Genomic DNA, 23,234 nt, shown 5'->3' with positions numbered 1-23,234 from the left:
ATATAATCAATCTGATTTCAGTGTTGACCATCTGGTGATGTCCATGTGTAGAGTCTTCTCTTGTGTTATTGGAAGAGGGTGTTTACTATGACCAATGCATTTTCTTGGCAAAATTCTCTTAGTCTTTGCCCTGCTTCATTCCGCATTCCAAGGCCAAATTTGCCTGTTACTCCAGGTGTTTCCTGACTTCCGACTTTTGCATTCCAGTCCCCTATAATGACACCTTTTTTGGGTGTTAGCTCTAAAAGGTCTTGTAGGTCTTCATAAAACCGTTCAACTTCAGTTTCTTCAGCATTACTGGTTGGGGCATAGACTTGGATAACTGTGATATTGAATGGTTTGCCTTGGAAATGAACAGAGATCATTCTGTCATTTTTGAGCTTGCATCCAAGTGCTGAATTTTGGACTCTTGTTGACCATGATGGCTACTCCATTTCTTCTGAGGGATTCCTGCCCGCAGTAGTAGATATAATGGTTATCTGAGTTAAATACACCCATTCCAGTCCATTTTAGTTCACTGATTCCTAGAATGTCAACGTTCACCCTTACCATCTCTTGTTTGACCACTCCCAATTTGCCTTGATTCATGGAGCTGACATTCCAGGTTCCTATGCAATATTGCTCTTTACAGCATCGGATCTTGCTTCTATCACCAGTCACATCCACAACTGGGTATTGTTTTTACTTTGGCTCCATCCCTTCATTCTTTCTGGAGTTATTTCTCCACTGATCTCCAGTAGCATATTGGGCACATACTGACCTGGGGAGTTCCTCTTTTGGTATCCTATCATTTTGCCTTTTCATACTGTTCATGGGGTTCTCAAGGCAAGAATACTGAAGTGGCTTGCCATTCCCTTCTCCAGTGGACCACAGTCTGTCAGACCTCTCCACCATGACCTGTCCGTCTTGGTTGCCCCGCAGGCATGGCTTGGTTTCATTGAGTTAGACAAGGCTGTGGCCCTAGTGTGATTAGATTGACTAGTTTTCTGTGAGTATGGTTTCAGTGTGTCTGTCCTCTGATGCCCTCTTGCAACACCTACCATCTTACTTGGGTTTCTCTTACCTTGGGCATGGGGTATCTCTTCACAACTGCTCCAGCAAAGCACAGCTGCTGCTCCTTACCTTGGATGACGGGTATCTCCTTACCGCCGCCGTTCCTGACCTTCAACGTGGGATAGCTCCTCTAGGCCCTCCTGTGCCTGCAGCCACTGCTCGTCAGGTTGCTCCTCCCGGGCTGCGGGCCCTGGCCTTGGGTGTGGGTAGCTCCTTCCAGCTGCAGGCTCAGGGTGGCTCCTCAGGGTCACCGCCCCTGGCCTCGGGCGCGAGGTGGCTTCTCCCAGCCACCCCTGACTTCGGACGGATGCAGGGTGTCTCCTCCAGTAGCCACTGGCCTCGGACACGGGGTAGCTCCTCCCAGCTGCCACTGACCTCAGACGCAGGGTCGCTCCTCTCGGCCATTTCTGCGCCGTCGCAGCCTGGCACTCTAGGCTGCTGCCCCTGACCTCAGACTTGGGGTACCTCGTTTCGGCCGCGCTTAGTGCGCCAGCTCGCCGCTGGGACTCTGCACATGGACGTCACAAGATGGTCAACACCGAAATCAGACTGATTATATTCTTTGCAGCCAAAGATGGAGAAGCTCTATACAGTCAACAAAAATAAGATCAGGAGCTGACTGTGGCTCAGATCATGAACTCCTTATTACCAAATTCAGACTCAAATTGAAGAAAGTAGGGAAAACCGCTAGACCATTCAGGTATGACCTAAATCAAATCCCTTATGATTATACAGTGGAAGTGAGAAATAGATTTAAGGGCCTAGATCTGATAGATAGAGTGCCTGATGAACTATGGACGGAGGTGTGTGACATTGTACGGGAGACAGGGATCAAGACCATCCTCATGGAAAAGAAATGCAAAAAAGCAAAATGGCTGTCTGAGGAGGCCTTACATATAGCTGTGAAAAGAAGAGAGGTGAAAAGCAAAGGAGAAAAGGAACGATATAAGCATCTGAATGCAGAGTTCAAAAGAAGAGCAAGAAGAGATAAGAAAGCTTTCTTCAGTGATCAATGCAAAGAAATAGAGGAAAAGAACAGAATGGGAAAAGACTAGAGATCTCTTCAAGAAAATTAGAGATACAAAAGGAACATTTCATGCAAAGATGGGCTCCATAAAGGACAGAAATGGTATGGACCTAACAGAAGCAGAAGATATTAAGAAGAGGTGGCAAGAATACACAGAAGAACTGTACAAAAAAGATCTTCACGACCCAGATAATCATGATGATGTGATCACTAATCTAGAGCCAGACATCTTGGAATGTAAAGTCAAGTGGGCCTTAGAAAGCATCACTATGAACAAAGCTAGTGGAGGTGAAGAAATTCCAGCTGAGCTGTTTCAAATCCTGAAAGATGATGCTCTGAAAGTGCTGCACTCAATATGCCTGCAAATTTGGAAAACTCAGCAGTGGCCACAGGACTGGAAAAAGTCAGTTTTCATTCCAATCCCAAAGAAAGGCAATGCCAAAGAATGCTCAAACTACCGCACAATTGCACTCATCTCACATGCTAGTAAAGTAATGCTCAAAATTCTCCAAGCCAGGCTTCAGCAATACCGGAACCATGGACTTCCAGATGTTTAAGCTGGTTTTAGAAAAGGCAGAGGAACCAGAGATCAAATCACCAACATCTGCTGAATCATGGAAAAAGCAAGAGAGTTCCAGAAAAACATCTATTTCTGCTTGATTGACTATGCCAAAGCCTTTGACTGTGTAGATCACCACAAAGTGTGGAAAATTCTGAAAGAGATGGGAATACCAGACCACCTGACCTGCCTCTTGAGAAATCTGTATGCAGGTCAGGAAGCAACAGTTAGAACTGGACATGGAACAACAGACTGGTTCCAAATAGGAAAAGGAGTACATCAAGGCTGTATATTGTCACCCTGCTTATTTAACTTCTATGCAGAGTACATCATGAGAAACGCTGGGCTGGAAGAAACAAACGCTGGAATCAAGATTGCTGGGAGAAATATCAATAACCTCAGATATGCAGATGACACCACCCTTATGGCAGAAAGTGAAGAGGAACTAAAAAGCCTCTTGATGAAGGTGAAAGAGGAGAGCGAAAAAGTTGGCTTAAAGCTCAACATTCAGAAAACAAAGATCATGGCATCTGGTCCCATCACTTCATGGGAAATAGATGGGTAAACAGTGGAAACAGTGTCAGACTTTATTTTGGGGGGCTCCAAAATCACCACAGATGGTGACTGCAGCCATGAAATTCAAAGACGCTTACTCCTTGGAAGAAAAGTTATGACCAACCTAGATAGTATATTCAAAAGCAGAGACATTACTTTGCCAACTAAGGTCCGTCTAGTCAAGGCTATGGTTTTTCCAGTGGTCATGTATGGATGTGAGAGTTGGACTGTGAAGAAGGCTGAGCGCCGAAGAATTGATGCTTTTGAACTGTGGTGTTGGAGAAGACTCTTGAGAGTCCCTAGGACTGCAAGGAGATCCAAGCAGTCCATTCTGAAGGAGATCAACCCTGGGATTTCTTTGGAAGGAATGATGCTAAAGCTGAAGCTCCAGTACTTTGGCCACCTCATGTGAAGAGCTGACTCATTGGAAAAGGCTCTGATGCTGGGAGGGATTGGGGACAGGAGAAGAAGGGGTCGACCGAGGATGAGTTGGCTGGATGGCATCACGGACTCGATGGACGTGGGTCTGAGTGAACTCCGGGAGATGGTGATGGACAGGGAGACCTGGGGTGTTGTGATTCATGGAGTCGCAAAGAGTCGGACACGACTGAGCGACTGAACTGAACAGTTGGTTTATCCATTCATCTATTATAGAATATCTCGGTTATTTTCAGTTTTTATCTATTTCAAATAAAGGTACTAATAACAACTTTATGGGAAATTTTTGTGTGGACCTAAGTTTTAATTTTCCTGGCATTATGTCCAGAAGAGCAATTTCTAGTATAATGATACATGCTTAATTTTTAAAGAAATTGTCAGAATCTTTTACAGAGTGACTATACCATTTTACATCCCCACCAGCAGTATGTAAGTGATCCAGTTTTCATTCATCTCTGCCAACACTTAGTGTTATCACTATTTTTCATTTCAGCCATTCTGATAGGTTTATAGTAATATCAATCACTAGTTTTTCATCTAGTTTTAATGTCTCTTTAGATTCCTTTCCTCTGGAGTTGACTTTTTATTGTCCTATATTATATCAGCCTTTAAAAAAAAAAAGTATATCCTTCTCGTTTCCCAAAATGTTCTTTAATTTGGGTTTATCAGCTTGCTCCTACTGATAGGATTTGGGTTCCGCATGATTGACAGCCATGCTGTGTACATGATGTATCCTCTGTGCCTTTAGTCAGAGGCCATCCAGTGACCATTGGTCTTGCTCTTGGTGATGATAACATCCATCCCAGGTTAAGAGGATGCCCACCAGATTTCTCCACTGTAAAGACAGTGAAGTCGCTCTGTCGTTTCCGACTCTTTGTGACCCCATGGACTACATATAGCCTACTAGGCTCCTCTGTCCATGGGATTTTCCAGGCAACAGTACTGGAGTGGATTGCCATTTCCTTTTCCAGGGGATCTTCCCAACCTAGGCCTTGAACCTGGGTCTCTCGCATTGTAGACAGACGCTTTACCATCTGAGCCACCAGGGAAGTCTTGAGACTATGTAAATATTCTTTAACCCATGAGAATTATAAAAACTGCACACAAACACTCCATCTAAACCCCTGAACAAAGAAGCTTGATTTAAAAAAAGAGTAGAAAAAAAAAAAAGAGTAGAGGTAGGGGTGGGGGCTGGGGTGGGGGGTAGGAGGCAGAGCAGAGAGAAGAGATCAAACCTTAACACAGCCTTTGGCAGCAAAGCCACATCCTTGGGACACCCAGCCCTCTTTTGTGTTCTTGCCTGAAAAAGCCTCAAGGCTGTCAAAATAATTTACTGTTTGTTCTAACTGATACCAGGTGGTATGCCCCAATTTCTCAGAGTATTTATTCAAAAAGGCTTACAATTGAGAATCCTTTCTGTCCCTTGGAGATGTATCCATACCTCCTTCAACTCAGGAGGGTCTTTCTCAAGGACATGAGAGGTCTCAAGGACCTCTGAGACGTGGACATCTATCCCCAGTCTCTGTGGGACAGAACCCTCCCTGGGAGCCCTGCCAGCAGCAGACGCAGCTGATTACATTTACAGACCACTTGCCTGTGACTTTTCACTTGAGCCTCCTCCCCACCCCACCCTCATTCCCTCCTTGAAACACCCAGTCCCCTCGGTGCCATTCAGAATGGAGTTCAGCTCTTTCCCTTACTGTCAGTGGTTACCAAATAAAATCCGTTTTCACTGTTTAAACTAATAGCTGCCTTTATCTTCGAATCCCTAATGATTCTGCTGTGGTTCTTCTACGTTTGTTAGTTGGCATTCTGCTAAAAACGGAGGGAGGGCTTTCCCTTCCCCTCCTTCTTTTGCTTTCGGTTTCTTCGGATGCAAAAACTCGTTTATATTAAATGTGAATTTCTTTGTTAATTTTGGTGCTCAATTGGCCAGTAGGAGCTCTGTCAAACTGACTCCTCTGTCTTTATGACATGTTTCCCATCATTTTTTGAGCACTTCTTTACCTTCTGGCCCAAGATATTCCAGGATCATCTTGTAGTAATACTTTTCTGACTCAGCCCTGAAATCAGCCAGTTCTCCAGTGAATCATAATTCCTTTTATTTATTTATTTATTTTTATTTTTTATTTTTTTATTTTTACTTTATTTTACTTTGCAATATTGTATTGGTTTTGCCATACATTGACATGAATCCACCACGGGTGTATACAAGCTCCCAATCCTGAATCCCCCTCCCACCTCCCACCCCATATCATCTCTCTGGATCATCCCCATGCACCAGCCCCAAGCATCCTGTATCCTGTATTGAACATAGACTGGCACTTCGTTTCTTACATGATAGTATACATGTTTCAGTGCCATTCTCCCAAATCATCCCACCCTCTCCCTCTCCCTCAGAGTCCAAAAGTCCGTTCTATACATCTGTGTCTCTTTTGCTGTCTCGCATACAGCATTTTAGAGCGGAATGGTATACAGAAACCAAGATACAAGCACTAGATGTTCTCAATGCTATGGTATGCCGTTGGTTCTAAGTTCTTCCAATGGCAGAGCTAAGAAAACAAAATCGAGGACTTTCCCTGTGGTTCAGGGGTTAAGCCTTTGCCTTCCAGGGCAGGTGGTACAGGCTCCCTGGTCAGGGAGATAAGATCCCACATGCCTCTTGGACAAAAAACCAAACCATAAAAATAGAAAAGATATTGTAATGAATTCAATAAGCACTTTAAAAATGGTCCTATCACGAAGAAAAAAAAAATCCAAAGGCGCAAACATGAGTTTACATTGAAGACTCCGAAGTTGAAATATGATCCACTGTTACAGAGTTGTTCTGTGCTCTATCCCATTTCATGATTGTGTATTCCATCTTCTACTGAGAACTTTGGCTCCCACTAGTGTCAATCTATTTATTTATTTGCTTAATCTGAGAACACAAAGTGGGAGTTTCAGAATAGCTACACTGTCTATCAATGACAAACTTAGTAAGTTCAAGGTATTTTTTTCTATTTTTTATATCTTTACACAGAAGATATATAAATCAAAATACTCTGTTCAGTGTCATGGATTATATTTTTTTCTTCTATGTGGTTGTGGTATTCATTTGATACACAGTTTAATGTATTTATTTCCAGTGAAGTCGTTTCAGGATTCTATCGGTATCCAGGTGACTCTGCTATGCATGAGAGTACAGGAAAATAGAAGATTACCATCAAGGGAACATTTCATGCAAAGATGGGCTCAATAAAGGACAGAAATGGTAGGGACCTAACAGAAGCAGAAGATATTATGAAGAGGTGGCAAGAATATACAGAAGAACTGTATAAAAAAGATCTTCACAACCCAGATAATCACAAATGGTGTGATCACTCACCTAGAGCCAGACACCCGAGAATGTGAAGTCAAGTGGGCCTTAGAAAGCATCACTACGAACAAAGCTAGTGGAGGTGATGGAATTCCAGATGAGCTGTTTCAAATCCTGAAAGATGATGCTCTGAAAGTGCTGCACTCAATATGCCAGCAAATTTGGAAAACTCAGCAGTGGCCACAGGACTGGAAAAGGTCAGTTTTCATTCCAACTCAAAGAAAGGCAATGCTAAAGAATGCTCAAACTACTGCACAATTGTACTCATCTCACACACTAGTAAAGTGATGCTTAAAATTCTCCAAGCCAGGCTTCAGCAATACCTGAACCATAAACTTCCAGATGTTCAAGCTGGTTTTAGAAAAGCAGAGGAACCAGAGATCAAATTGTCAACATCTGCTGGATCATGGAAAAAGCAAGAGAGTTCCAGAAAAACATCTATTTCTGCTTGATTGACTATGCCAAAACCTTTGACTGTGTAGATCACCACAAAGTGTGGAAAATTCTGAAAGAGATGGGAGTACCAGACCACCTGACCTGCCTCTTGAGAAACCTATATGCAGGTCAGGAAGCAACAGTTAGAACTGGACATAGAACAACAGACTGGTTCCAAATAAGAAAAGGAGTACGTCAAGGCTGTATATTGTCACCCTGCTTATTTAACTTCTATGCAGAGTACATCATGAGAAATGCTGGGCTGGAAGAAACAAACGCTGGAATCAAGATTGCTGGGAGAAATAGCAATAACCTCAGATATGCAGATGACACCACCCTTATGGCAGAAAGTGAAGAGGAACTAAAGAGCCTCTTGATGAAAGTGAAAGAGGAGAGTGAAAAAGTTGGCTTAAAGCTCAACATTCAGAAAACTAAAATCATGGCATCCAGTCTCATCACTTCATGGCAAATGGATGGGGAAACAGTGGAAACAGTGGCTGACTTTATTTTTCTGGGCTCCAAAATCACTGCAGATGGTGATTGCAACCATGAAATAAAAGACGCTTACTCCTTGGAAGGAAAGTTATGACCAACCTAGATAGCATATTAAAAAGCAGAGACATTACTTTGTCAACAAAGGTCCGTCTAGTCAAGGCTATGGTTTTTCCAGTGGTCATGTATGGATGTGAGAGTTGGACTAAGAAATCTGAGTGCAGAAGAATTGATGCTTTTGAAGTGTGGTATTGGAGAAGACTCTTGAGAATCCCTTGGACTGCAAGCAGATCCAACCAGTCCATCCTAAAGGAGATCAGTCCTGGGTGTTCATTGGAAGGATTGATGCTGAAGCTGAAACTCCAATACTTTGGCCATCTGATGCAAAGAACTGAGTCATTTGAAAAGATCCTGATACTGGGAAAGATTGAAGGCAGAAGGAGAAGGGGACAACAGAAGATGAGATGGTTGGATGGCATCACCGACTCAATGGACATGGGTTTGGGTGGACTCCGGGAGATGGTGATGGACAGCGAATCCTGGCGTGCTGCAGTTCATGGGGTCACAAAGATTTGGACATGACTGAGCAACTGAACTGAACTGAACCATCAAAAATGACAAGGGCTCTTTGAGCAAAGGAGAGGCTGAACGTATGGTCCAAGGGGCTTAGAAGGACAAAGCTGCATATGAGAAGAAGAGGAAACAAGATGTATTATAGAAATTCACTTGAATTCTGAGCATTCTATGTGAAAGCAAAGACTGAAGATGACAGACTTGAAGGCAAGATCAAAGATGAGGACAAATAGAAGATTTTGGACAAGTATAATGAAATCATCAACTAGCTCAATAAGAATCCAGCCAGGAGGATGCCTGAGGCTTCCATGGTGACGGAGCGCCTCCACTGGGCCCACCTTTGAAGGTGAGAGGCCAACCTGAGCATAAACACATTAGCATTGTTCCATAGTAAAAGAACACATTTAAGGAGCCACATTTACAGCAAATTCAGTGACAGTCATTAAGACTGAGTTACTATACTGAATTACTGGCTTTCTTATTACTTAGGGACTCTGTAGGCAAAGGAAATAACACTGCAGACAATTAACACTGTTTTGTAAAATGCAGTGTATTAAAATCTGTATTTAAAGTCAATGCACAAAAAAAGCTTATTAAAAAAAGAAAAAATTGTTTGGTCTTGTCAAAGTTTCAAAAGGAAAAGAAAAAATCGCTGTGTGAGCTCAACAGAAGATGACAGAAGAAAGAATTGGTGAATTTGAAGATTGAGCAATATAAATAATCTAATATTAGCATCAGAGAGAAAATAGACTGAAAAATACTAACAGAGTCTCAGTGGCTTGTGGTTGTTCAGTCACTAAGTCATGTCCAACTCTTTGCAACCCCGTGGACTGCAGCATGCCAGGCTTCCCTGTCCTTCACTATCTTTCAGACTTTGCTCAAACTCATGACTATTGAGTTGGTGATATCTAATCATCTAATCCTCTGCCATCCCCTTCTCTTCCTTCCCCCAATCTTTCCCAGTATCAGGGTCTTTTCCAATGAGTTGCCTCTTCAAATCAGTTGGCCAAAGTATTGGAGCTTCAGCTTCAGCATCAGTCCTTCTAATGAATATTCAGGACTGATTTCCTTTAGGATTGACTGGTTTGATCTCCTTGCAGTCCAAGGGACTCTCAAGAGTCCTCTTCAGCACCACAGTTCCTTGGTGCCTAGGCTTCCTTAGGGTCCAGTTCTCACAATCTGTACATGACTAGTGGGAAAAACATAGGTTTGCCTCTAGGGACCTTTGATGGCAAAGATGGTACTATTAATATAATGAAAGATGTAACATTTCTGTCACTGAGTTACAAAAAAGAGAAGAAAGTGTGAGAGTGAAAACTATTCAAAGATATGACAAGTTTAAAATTTCCCAAATTTGGCAAAAGACATAAACCTGCAGATTCAAGTAACTGAGTGAACTCCCAAGATAAGGCCAAAGAAATTTACATCAATATACATGGTAATCAAACTTCTAAAAACAAAAGAAGAAAATAATCTTGAAAGCAGCAAGACAAAAATAACACCATATCTAAGGGACTTCCTTGGTGGTCCAGTGGCTAAGACTCTAGGTTCCCAATGCAGGGGGTCCGGGTTCTATCCCTTGTTAAAGAACTAGATCCCACATGCGGAAACCAAGAGTTCACATGCAGCAACTAAAAGATTCCAAATGCTGCAATTAAGACCCAGAACACTCAAACAAAATAATAGATGAAAATAAACATTTTTAAAAGTAATATTAAAGATAATTATTTTATATATGAGGGAGAGTAAAAAAGACTTAAAAGAAAGTTTTCTACATTTCATTGAAACTGGTAAAGTGTCGACACCAGCAGACTGTGATACCAGTTTAGTGTAATAACTAGGGCAACTGCTACAGAATATAACAAGGAGATACACTCTAAATCATTACAGGTAAATCAAAATGGAATTCTAAAAAGGGTACAAATGACACATAGGAAGGCAAGAGAAAGAAAGCAGAAAAACAAAGAACATTTAAAAAGGGGGGATAACAAAAATTAAATGGTAGATATAAGCCCTAACATACTAATGATTATATTAAATGTTTCTGATCTAAATACATAATTAATTTATGTATTTGGTAATTAGAAACAGATTGAGTGGGTTTAAAAAAAATGAACCAATAATATACTGCGTTTAAGAAACTTGCTTTAGGAAATTCCATGGTGGTCCAGTGGTTAGGAATCACCACTTTCACGTCAGGGCCCCAGGTTCAATCCCTGGTCAGGGAACTAACCCATGGCCATGCACCCCTGGCCACGCTGCAAGCATGGCAAAAAAAAACAAAGAAGAAACTGACTTCAAATATAATGATATAGTGTATAATACTGCTTACATGTGGAATCTAGAAAAATAGTAGAGAGGAACTTATTTGGAAAGTGGAAATAGAGTCACAGATGTAGAAAACAAACTTATGGTTACCAAGGCGGGAAGTGGCGGCAGGGGTGGGATGAATTGGGAGATTGGAGTCGACACATATATACACTACTGTGTATAAAACTGACCTTTTCCAGTCCTGTGGCCACTGCTGAGTTCTCCAGATTTGCAGGCATATTGAGGGCAGCAATTTCACAGAATCATCCTTCAGGATTTGAAATAGCTCAGTTGGAATTCCATCAACTCCACTAGCTTTGTTCGTAGTGATGCTTTCTAAGGCCCACTTGACTTCACATTCCAGCATGTCTGTCTCTAGATTAGTGATCACATCATCATGATTATCTGGGTCGTGAAGATCTTTTTTGTATAGTCCTTCTGTGTATTCTTGCCACCTCTTCTTAACCTCTTCTGCTTCTGTTAGGTCCATACCATTTCTGTCCTTTATGGAGCCCATCTTTGCATGAAATGTTCCCTTGGTATCTCTAATTTTCTTGAAGAGATCTCTAGTCTTTCCCATTCTGTTCTTTTCCTCTATTTCTTTGCATTTATCGCTGAAGAAGGCTTTCTTATCTCTTCTTGCTATTCTTTCGAACTCTGCATTCAGATGCTTATATCTTTCCTTTTCTCCTCTGCTTTTTGCCTCTCTCCTTTTCACAGTTATTTGTAAGGCCTCCTCAGACAGCCATTTTGCTTTTTTGCATTTCTTTTCCATGGGGATGGTCTTGATCCCTGTCTCCTGTACAATGTCACGAACCTCATTCCATAGTTCATCAGGCACTCTATCTATCAGATCTAGTCCCTTAAATCTATTTCTCACTTCCACTGTATAATCATAAGGGATTTGATTTAGGTCATACCTGAATGGTCTAGCAGTTTTCCCTACTTTCCTCAATTTAAGTCTGAATTTGGTAATAAGGAGTTCATGATCTGAGCCACAGTCAGCTCCTGCTCTTGTTTTTGTTGACTGTATAGAGCTTCTCCATCTTTGGCTGCAGAGAATATAATCAATCTGATTTCAGCATTGACCATCTGGTGATGTCCATGTGTAGAGTCTTTTCTTGTGTTGTTGGAAGACGGTATTTGCTATGACCAGTGCATTTTCTTGGCAAAACTCTATTAGTCTTTGCCCTGCTTCATTTCGCATTCCAAGGCCAAATTTGCCTGTTACTCCAGGTGTTCCTTGACTTCCCACATTTTGCATTCCAGTCCCCTATAATGAAAAGGACATCTTTTTTGGGTGTTAGCTCTAAAAGGGCTTGTAGGTCTTCATAAAACCGTTCAACTTCAGCTTCTTCAGCATTACTGGTTGGGGCATAGACTTGCATAACTGTGATATTGAATGGTTTGCCTTGGAAATGAACAGAGATCATTCTGTCGTTTTTTAGATTGCATCCAAGTACTGCATTTTGGACTCTTGTTGACCATGATGGCTACTCCATTTCTTCTGAAAGATTCCTGCCCGCAGTAGTAGATATAATGGTCATCTGAGTTAAATGCACCCATTCCAGTCCATTTTAGTTCACTGATTCCTAGAATGTCGACGTTCACCCTTGCCATCTCTTGTTTGACCACTTCCATTTTGCCTTGATTCATGGACCTGACATTCCAGGTTACTATGCAATATTGCTCTTTACAGCATCGGATCTTGCTTCTATCACTAGTCACATGCACAACTGGGTATTGTTTTTGTTTTGGCTCCATCCCTTCATTCTTTCTGGAGTTATTTCTCCACTGATCTCCAGTAGCCTATTGGGCACCTACTGACCTGCGAGTTCCTCTTTTGGTATCCTATCATTTTGCCTTTTCTTGCTGTTCATGGGGTTTGCACTCATCTCACATGCTAGTAAAGTAATGCTCGAAATTCTCCAAGCCAGGCTTCAGCAATACCTGAACCGTGGACTTCCAGATGTTTAAGCTGGTTTTAGAAAAGGCAGAGGAACCAGAGATCAAATTGCCAACATCCGCTGAATCATGGAAAAAGCAAGAGAGTTCCAGAAAAACATCTATTTCTGCTTGATTGACTATGCCAAAGCCTTTGACTGTGTGGATCACAATAAACTGTGGAAAATTCTTCAAGAGATGGGAATACCAGACCACCTGACCTGCCTCTTGAGAAATCTGTATGCAGGTCAGGAAGCAACAGTTAGAACTAGACATAGAACAATAGACTGATTCCAAATAGGAAAAGGAGTGCGTCAAGGCTGTATATTGTCACCCTGCTTATTTAACTTCTATGCAGAGTACATCATGAGAAATGCTGGGCTGGAAGAAACAAACGCTGGAATCAAGATTGCTGGGAGAAATATCAATCACCTCAGATATTCAGATGACACCACCCTTATGGCAGAAAGTGAAGAGGAGCTAAAAAGCCTCTTGATGAAAGTGAAAGAGGAGAGTGAAAAAGTTGGCTGAAAGCTCAACATTCAGAAAATGAAGATCATGGCATCTGGTCCCATCACTTCATGGGAAATAGATGTGGAAACAGTGGAAACTGTGTCAGACTTTATTTTGGGGGGCTCCAAAATCACTGCAGATGGTGACTGCAGCCATGAAATTCAAAGACGCTTACTCCTTGGAAGAAAAGTTATGACCAACCTAGATGGCATATTTAAAAGCAGGGACATTACTTTGCCGACTAAGGTCCGTCTAGTCAAGGCTATGGTTTTTCCTGTGGTCATGTATGGATGTGAGAGTTGGACTGTGAAAAAGGCTGAGTGCCGAAGAATTGAGGCTTTTGAACTGTGGTGTTGGAGAAGACTCTTGAGATTCCCTTGGACTGCAAGGAGATCCAAGCAGTCCATTCTGAAGGAGATCAGCCCTGGGATTTCTTTGGAAGGAATGATGCTGAAGCTGAAACTCCAGGACTTTGGCCACCTCATGTGAAGAGTTGACTCATTGGAAAAGACTCTGATACTGGGAGGGATTGGGGGCAGGAGGAGAAGGGGACGACCAAGGATAGGATGGCTGGATGGCATCACTGACTCGATGGACGTGAGTCTGAGTGAACTCCGGGAGATGGTGATGGACAGGGAGGCCTGGCGTGCTGCGATTCATGGGGTCGCAAAGAGCCGGACACAACTGAGCGACTGAACTGAACTGAACCGTGCATAAAACAAATAACTAATGAGAACCTACTGTGTAGCACAGAGAACTCTACTCAATGCTCTGTGGTGTCCTAAATGGAAGGAAATCCAAAACAGAGGGGATATATGCATACATATAGCTGATTCACTTTGCTATACAGTAGAAACTGACACAGCCATGTAAAGCGAATATACTCCAATAAAAATTAATTTTAAAAATATAATGGAAGATGCAGGAGGAATAGGATGGGGAGACCACTCTCTCCCCCACAAATACATCAAAAAAAATTTGAACGCTGAGTAAATCCACAAAACAAATTCTGAATGCCAGCAGAGGACATCAGGTACCCAGAAAAGCAGCCTATTGTCTTCGAAAAGAGGTAGGAAAAACTATAAAAGATAAAAAGAAAGACAAAAGAGGTAGGGATGGAGATCCATCCTGGGAAAGGAGGCTTAAGAAAGAGAGTTTTCAAACAGCAGAAAACACTCTCACTGGCGAGTCTGTGGCGAGCCTTGGAACCTCAGAGGGCAATATAACCAGGAGGAAAAATAAATAAATAATTAAAACCCACAGATTATGTGCCCATTGGTAACTCCCAGCGGGAAAGCATCGCAGATGCCCGCACCCCCCACTAGCAAGCAAGGGCTGGGCAGGGAGGCGTGGGCTGCATTGCTTAGAGTAAGGACCAGGCCTGAATGCCCTGAGGGCAATCTGAAGGAACTACCATCAGATGGCAAATCAGACTGTGGGATAGCTACCTTGAGAAAAGGTGAAAAGCCCTAACCTAAGACACCGCCACACCCGCTCACAGAACAAAGGACTGACTGGAGCTAGCCGGCTGCGGACTGGCCCATCCCCCGCCAGAGACAGGCAGGCGAGGTCAGCCAGAGCCGGAAGTGGGCAATTGCAGCCCCAGAGAGGCATCATCTACCAAACTGCAAGCAGGCTTAATTGCTAACCAAGACTTCTTGGGATTCTGGATGGTCAACACCTGCCTGAGAAGGTGCGCCGGTTGTACACCCAGAAAACCGAGCAGCAGGGACAGGGAAGGTGATAAGTCGCAGAGACCATGCTTGCCAAACACCTGGTAACCTGAGCTGCTCGGACCCGGGATGGGCACACAAAGCAGGCCAAATCAAGTCTGCGTCTTTGTGGAGTACCCGAGTACCTGAAACTGAGCGGCTTAGACCAGGGAGGTGCGTGCAACCCAGGGTCGGCCTCAGACAGTTCCCTGCAGAGCAACCTAGAGCCTGAGCAGTGTAGACTGGGAAAGTACACACGCTGGGAGTGGGGGCCAACCCACTGTGGCTGAGACTCTGCAAGCACTCCCCACAGACTGAACAGTTCAGTTCAGTTCAGTCGCTCAGTCGAGTCCGACTCTGCGACCCCATGAATCGCAGCACGCCAGGCCTCCCTGTCCATCACCATCTCCCGGAGTTCACTCAGACACACATCCATCGAGTCAGTGATGCCATCCAGCCACCTCATCCTCGGTCGTCCCCTTCTCCTCCTGCCCTCAATCCCTCCCAGCATCAGAGTCTTTTCCAATGAGTCAACTCTTCACATGAGGTGCCCAAAGTACTGGAGTTTCAGCTTTAGCATCATTCCTTCCAAAGAAATCCAGGGCTGATCTCCTTCAGAATGGACTGCTTGGATCTCCTTGCAGTCCAAGGGACTCTCAAGAGTCTTCTCCAACACCACAGTTCAAAAACATCAATTCTTCGGCACTCAGCCTTCTTCACAATCCAACTCTCACATCCATACATGACCACAGGAAAAACCATAGCCTTGACTAGACGGACCTTAGTCGGCAAAGTAATGTCTCTCTTTTTGAATATGCCATCTAGGTTGGTCATAACTTTTCTTCCAAGGAGTAAGCGTCTTTGAATTTCATGGCTGCAGTCACCATCTGCAGTGATTTTGGAGCCCCCCAAAATTAAGTCTGACACTGTTTCCACTGTTTCCACATCTATTTCCCATGAAGTGATGGGACCAGATGCCATAATCTTCATTTTCTGAATGTTGAGCTTTCAGCCAACTTTTTCACTCTCCTCTTTCACTTTCATCAAGAGGCTTTTTAGCTCCTCTTCACTTTCTGCCATAAGGGTGGTGTCATCTGAATATCTGAGGTTATTGATATTTCACCCAGCAATCTTGATTCCAGCTTTTGTTTCTTCCAGCCCAGAGTTTCTCTTGATGTACTCTGCATAGAAGTTAAATAAGCAGGGTGACAATATACAGCCTTGACGCACTCCTTTTCCTATTCGGAATCAGTCTGTTGTTCCATGTCCAGTTCTAACTGTTGCCTACTGACCTGCATCCAGGTTTCTCAAGAGACAGGTCAGGTGGTCTGGTATTCCCATCTCTTGAAGAATTTTCCACAGTTTATTGTGATCTACACTGTCAAAGGCTTTGGCATAGTCAATCAAGCAGAAATAGATGTTTTTCTGGAACTCTCTTGCTTTTTCCATGATTCAGCGGATGTTGGCAATTTGATCTCTGGTTCCTCTGCCTTTTCTAAAACCAGCTTAAACATCTGGAAGTCCACGGTTCAGGTATTGCTGAAGCCTGGCTTGGAGAATTTCGAGCATTACTTTACTAGCATGTGGGATGAGTGCAATCGTGCAGTAGTTTGAGCATTCTTTGGCATTGCCTTTCTTTGGGATTGGAATGAAAACTGACCTTTTCCAGTCCTGTGGCCACTCCTGAGTTTTCCAAATTTGCTGGCATATTGAGGGCAGCAATTTCACAGAATCATCTTTCAGGATGTGAAATAGTTCAACTGGGATTCTATCACCTCCATTAGCTTTGTTCATAGTGACGCTTTCTAAGGCCCACTTGACTTCAAATTCCAGGATGTCTGGCTCTAGATGAGTGATCACACCATCGTGGTTATCTGGGTCTTGAAGATCTTTTTTGTACAGAACTCTTCTGTGTATTCTTGCCACCTCTTCTTCATCTCTTCTGCTTCTGTTAGGTCCATACCATTTCTGTCCTTTATGGAGCCCATCTTTGCATGAAATGTTCCCTTGGTATCTCTATTTTTCTTGAAGAGATCTCTAGTCTTTCCCATTCTGTTCTTTTCCTCTATTTCTTTGCATTGATCACAGAGGAAGACTTTCTTATCTCTCCTTGCTATTCTTTGCAACTCTGCATTCAGTTGCTTATGTCTTTCCTTTTCTCCTTTGCTTTTTGCTTCTCTTCTTTTCACAGCTATTTGTAAGGCCTCCTCAGACAGCCATTTTGCTTTTTTGCATTTCTTTTCCATGGGGATGATCTTGATCCCTGTCTCCTGTACAATGTCACACACCTCCGTCCATAGTTCATCAGGCACTCTATCTATCAGATCTAGTCCCTTAAATCTATTTCTCACTTCCACTGTATAATCATAAGGGATTTGATTTAGATCATACCTGAATGGTCTAGTGGTTTTCCCTACCTTCTTCAATTTCAGTCTGAATTTGGCAATAAGGAGTTCATGATCTGAGCCATAGTCAGCTCCTGGTCTTGTTTTTGTTGACTGTATAGAGCTTCTCCATCTTTAGCTGCAAAGAATATAATCAATCTGATTTCGGTGTTGACCATCTGGTGATGTCCATGTGTAGAGTCTCCTCTTGTGTTGTTGCAAGAGGGTATTTGCTATGACCAGTGCGTTCTCTTGGAAAAATTCTATTAGCCTTTGCTCTGCTTCATTCCGCATTCCAAGGGCAAATCTGCCTGTTACGCCAGGTGTTTCTTGACTTCCTACTTTTGCATTCCAGTCCCCTATAATGAAAAGGACATCTTTTGGGGGTGTTAGTTCTAAAAGGTCTTGGAGGTCTTCATAGAACTATTCAACTTCAGCTTCTTCAGCATTACTGGTTGGGGCATAGACTTGGATTACCGTGATATTGAATGGTTTGCCTTGGAAACGAACAGAGATCATTCTGTTGTTTTTGAGATTGCATCCAAGTTCTGCATTTTGGACTCTTTTGTTGACCATGATGGCTACTCCATTTCTTCTAAGGGATTCCTGCTCGCAGTAGTAGATATAATGGTCATCTGAGTTAAATGCACCCATTCCAGTCCATTTTAGTTCACTGATTCCTAGAATGTCAACGTTCCCTCTTGCCATCTCCTGTTAGACTGCTTGCAATTTGCCTTGATTCATGGACCTGACATTCCAGGTTCCTATGCAATATTGCTTCTTACAGCATCGGACCTTGCTTCTATCACCAGTCACATCCACAGCTGGGTATTGTTTTTGCTTTGGCTCCACCCCTTCATTCTTTCTGGAGTTATATATTGGGCACCTACCAACCTGGGGAGTTCCTCTTTCAGTATTCTATCCTTTTGCCTTTTCATACTGTTCATGGGGTTCTCAAGGCAAGAATACTGAAGTGGTTTGCCATTCCCTTCTCCAGTGGACCACATTCTGTCAGGCCTCTCCACCATGACCCATCCCTCTTGGGTGGCCACATGGGCATGGCTTCGGTTCACTGAGTTAAAAAGCGCGGCTGGCTGCGACAGCGCACAGAGCACGGCGGCTGGATCCTGTGCACACAGCCCGGTGGAGAGGAGCTACCCCACGTCCAAGGTCAGGAGCAGGGGTGGGGAAGAGCTACCCCATACCCGAGGCCAGGGGCAGCGGCCGGGAGGAGCAACCCTACGTCCAAGGATCGGTGGCTGCGTCGGGGAGGGCCTAGGGGAGCTATTCCACGTTCAAGGTTGGGAGGGGCGGTGGTGAGGAGATACCGCTGGTCCAAGGTAAGAGAAACCCAACAAAGATGGTAGGTGTTGCAAGAGGACATCAGAGGGCAGACACACTGAAACCATGCTCACAGAAGGCCCAGTGCAGCCATTAATTAAATAATTTAAAAAACCAAGGCAAGCAGAAAAAAGGAAATGATAAAGGACATAGATTAATGAGATTAGAAACAGATACCCAATGGAGGGGAAAAATCAGTGAAACAGAAAGTTTATTCTTTGAAAAGATCAATAAAATTGGCAAACCTCAAGCAAGACTGAAGAGAAAAAGACCAAATTGCCAATATCAGAAATTAAGGGATACACCTACAGGTCCAGCAGATATAAAAGCATAAGAAATATGAACAATTCAATGTACATGAATTTGAAAATTTTTTGAACAGGACCAATTCTTTGAACTGCATAAACTACCACATTTCACCAATATGAAGGAGATAATTTGAATAATCCTATAACTTATAAAGAAATTCAACTTATAATGTTTAAAACTTCTAAAAAAGAAATATCCAGGCTCAGTTGGTTTCACAGAATTACACTAAATATTTTAAAAATTAACATCAATTGAACATGTATATTATCATACATGAAATAGATTGCCAGTTCAGGTTTGATGCATGAGACAGGGTGCTCAGGGCTGGTGCACTGGGATGACCCTGAGGGATGTGATGAGGAGGGAGGTGGGAGGGAGGTTCAGGATGGGGAACACATGTACACCTGTGGCTGATTCATGTCAATGTATGGCAAAAACCACTACAATATTGTAAAATAATTAGCCTCCAATCAAAATAAATAAATTAATTTAAAAAAATCAATTGTACACTTCCAAAAAAATAGAAGAGGAGGAAACTTTTCCCAACTCATTTTATGAGATCAGTATTACTCTGATACCAAAATTAAAAAAACAGCACAAAAAGGAGAAAACTGCAGATCAATATCCCTCATGAATAGAGAGGGGGAAATATGTCACAAAGTATTAGCAAATAGAATTCAGCAATATATAAGAATTCTACAACTTGACCAAGCAGGATTTTATTCCAAGGATGCAAAGTTGGTTTAATATTCAAAAATCAAGCTAAGCCACCATATTAGCAGGTGAAAGAAGAAAAATCACGTGATCATATCAACTGATGCAGAAGAAGCATTTAACAAAACTCAATCCCTACTCATGATTTAAAACTTTTAGAAAGTAGGAACAGAGAACTTACACGCTATACGATTCCATTTACATAACACTTTCAATGTTACAAAATTATAGAGATGTATACAAAATTAACAGATTAGGGGTTGCCAGTTGGAGAAGGCAATGGCACCCCACTCCAGTACTCTTGCCTGGAAAATCCCATGGACGGAAGAGCCTGGTAGACTGCAGTCCAAGGGGTCGTGAAGAGTCAGACATGACTAAGCGACTTCACTTTCACTTTTCGCTTTCATGCATTGGAGAAGGAAATGGCAACCCACTCCAGTGTTCTTGCCTGGAGAATCCCAGGGACAGGGGAGCCTGGTGGGCTGCTGTCTATGGGATCACACAGAGTCGGACACGACTGAAGCGACTTAGCAGCAGCAGTAGTTAAGGGTGCTTAGGAGAGGGGCGATAGATAGATCTGGTGGCAATAGAACAGTTTTTGGTCTTGGTGGTGTATAGGTACACAAACCCACACGTTATGCAATGGCACAGACACTCACACTCGTCGTACAAGAGTCGCTTTCCTGGTTGTGATGTTATGTAAACTGTGGTCGTTAGAGGAAACTGGGTTAGGGGTGCACTGAACCTCTCTGTGGGTTTGCCTGGTGGCTCAGCTGGTAAAGGATCTGCCTGCAATGCAGGAGACCTGGGTTCAATCCCTGGGTTGGGAAGATCCCCTAGAGAAGGGAAAGGCTACCCACTCCTGTATTCTGGTCTGGATAATTCCTTGGACTGTATGGTCCATGGAGTTTCAAAGAGTCAGACACGACTGAGCCATGTTCACAACCTCTCTGTACTAACTTTGCAACTCCCCAAAATCTACAACTATTTCACAATAAAGCATTTGGTTTGCTTTTAAGTCATGGGCCTTTTTATTCAGTTCAGTTCAGCTCGGTCACTCAGCTGGGTCCAACTCTTTGCAATCCCATGGACTGAAACACGTCAGGCTTCCCTGTCCATCACCAACTCCCAGAGCTTGCTCAAACTCAGGTCCATCGAGTCGGTGATGCCATCCAACCATCTCATCCTCTGTCGTCTCCTTCTCCTCCTGCCTTCAACCTTTCCCAGCATCAGGGTATTTTCAAATAACTCAGTTCTTTGCATCAGGTGGCCAAAGCATTGGAGTTTCAGCTTCAGCATCAGTCCTTTCAATGAACATTCAGGAATGATTTCCTTTAGGATTGACTGATTTGATCTCCTTGCAGTCCAAGGGATTCTGAAGAGTCTTCTCCAACACCGCAGTTCAAAAGCATCAATTCTACCGCACTCAGCTTTCTTTATAGTTCAATTCTCACATCCATATATGACTACTGGAAAAACCATCACTTTAACTAGACAGACCTTTGTTGGCAAAGTAATGTCTCTGCTTTTAATATGCTGTCTAGGTTGGTCATAGCTTTTCTTCCAAGGAGCAAAGGTCTTTTAATTTCATGGCTGCAGTCACCATCTGTGGTGATTTTACAGCCCAAGAAAATTAAGTCTGTCACTGTTTCCATTGTTTCGCCATCTGTTTGCCATGGGGTGTTGGGACCAGATGCCATGACCTTAGTTAAGTCAGCTTTTTCACTCTCCTCTCACTTTCATCAAGAGGCTCTTCAGTTCCTCTTCGATTTCTGCCATAAAGGTGGTGTCGTCCGCGTATCTGAGGTTATTGATATTTCTCCCAGCAATCTTGATTCCAGCTTGTGCTTCCTCCAGCCCGGCATTTCACATGATGTACTCTGCATATAAGTTAAATAAGCAGGGTGACAACATATAGCCTTGGTGTACTCCTTTCCCAATTTGAAGCCAGTCTGTTGTTCCACATCCAGTTCTAACTGTTGCTTCTTGTCTTGCATACAGATTTCTCAGAAGGCAGGTCAGGTGGTCTGGTATTCCCATCTCTTTAAGAACTTTCCAGTTTGTTGTAATCTACGCAGTCAATGTCAAAGACCCTTGTTACAATTATACAGCGGAAGTGACAAACAGATTCAAGGGATTAGATCTGATAGACAGAGTGCCTGAAGAACTATGGATGGTTGTCCATGACATTGTACAGGAGGTAGTGATCAAAACCATCCCCAAGAAAAAGAAATGAAAAAAAGCAAAAGGGTTTCTGAAGAGGACTTACAAATAGCTGAGAAAAGGAGTGAAGCAAAAGGCAAAGGAGAAAAGGAAAGATACAAGCATCTGAATGTAGAGTTCCAAAGAATAGAAAGGAGAGATAAAAAAGCCTTCCTCAGTGATCAATGCAAAGAAATAGAGGAAAAGAACAGAATGGGAAAGACTAGAGATCTCTTCAAGAAAATTAGAGATACCAAGGGAACATTTCATGCAAAGATGGGCTCGATAAAGGACAGAAATGGTATGGACCTAACAGAAGCAGAAGAGATTAAGAAGAGGCGGCAAGAATACACAGAAGGACTATACAAAAAAGATCTTCATGACCCAGATAATCACGATGGTGTGATCACACACCTACAGCCAGACATCCTGGAATTTGAAGTCAAGTGGGCCTTAGGAAGCATCACTAATGCTTCCTAACAAAGCTAATGGAGGTGATAGAATTCCAGTTGAACTATTTCAAATCCTGAAAGATGATGCTGTGAAAGTGCTGCACTCAATATGCCAGCAAATTTGGAAAACTCAGCAGTGGCCACAGGACTGGAAAAGGTCAGTTTTCATTCCAGTCCCAAGGAAAGGCAATGCCAAGGAATGCCCAAACTACAGCACAATTGCACTTATCTCACATGTTAGCAAAGTAATGCTCAAAATTTTCCAGGCCAGGCTTCAACAGTACATGAATTGTGAACTTCCAGATGTTCAAGCTGGATTTAGAAAAGGCAGAGGAACCAGAGATCAAATTGCCAACAACCACAGGATCATAGAAAAAGCAAAAGAATTCCAGAAAAGCATCTACTTCTGCTTTATTGATTATGCCTTTTTATTGGGTTGCCTTAAATTTACCAATTAACTTAGGGAAAGTGATATGTCCATTTTGTTGAGATACTATCAAGTAGTAAGGGATGAGTTTGCATTTGTTCAAGTCCAGTCTTGGTTCGGAGTTTTAAGGTTTTTTTTCTTAAAGACTTCTAAATAGTTCTTGTTATTTCTAAGAATTTCTATTTCTGCTGTTGTTTTAAATGGAGATTTTTTTCTTCTGCTATATCCTTAGCTGGTTGTTGCTTTTGTAAAATGAAGGCTGTTAATTCTTGGAAGTTAACTCAATATCCAGCTCCCTTGCAGATATCCTAACTAGTCTTCTTGCATAGAATTTTCCAAATGTACCATCAAATTATCGACAAATAGAGATAGTTTTACTTCTTCATTTCCAATTCTTCTTCTAATTACTGTCCTGGATCTAATTTCCTTAGCTAAC

At 42.7% G+C, this 23,234-nt stretch overlaps 1 protein-coding gene across 1 annotated transcript in view; it reads right to left on the bottom strand.

Annotated features, from left to right (window-relative positions):
* USP18 (ubiquitin specific peptidase 18) overlaps nucleotides 1-23,234 on the bottom strand; it is a 63,306-nt gene that overhangs the window by 39,224 nt on the left and 848 nt on the right. The window lies entirely within an intron of this gene.

The sequence above is a fragment of the Ovis canadensis genome, chromosome 3, assembly GCF_042477335.2.
Source record: "Ovis canadensis isolate MfBH-ARS-UI-01 breed Bighorn chromosome 3, ARS-UI_OviCan_v2, whole genome shotgun sequence".
In the NCBI taxonomy this organism is placed as follows: Eukaryota; Metazoa; Chordata; class Mammalia; order Artiodactyla; family Bovidae; genus Ovis; species Ovis canadensis.
The sequence above is the reverse complement of the archived record's forward strand: the minus strand, read 5'-3'. Positions and strand labels throughout refer to the sequence as shown.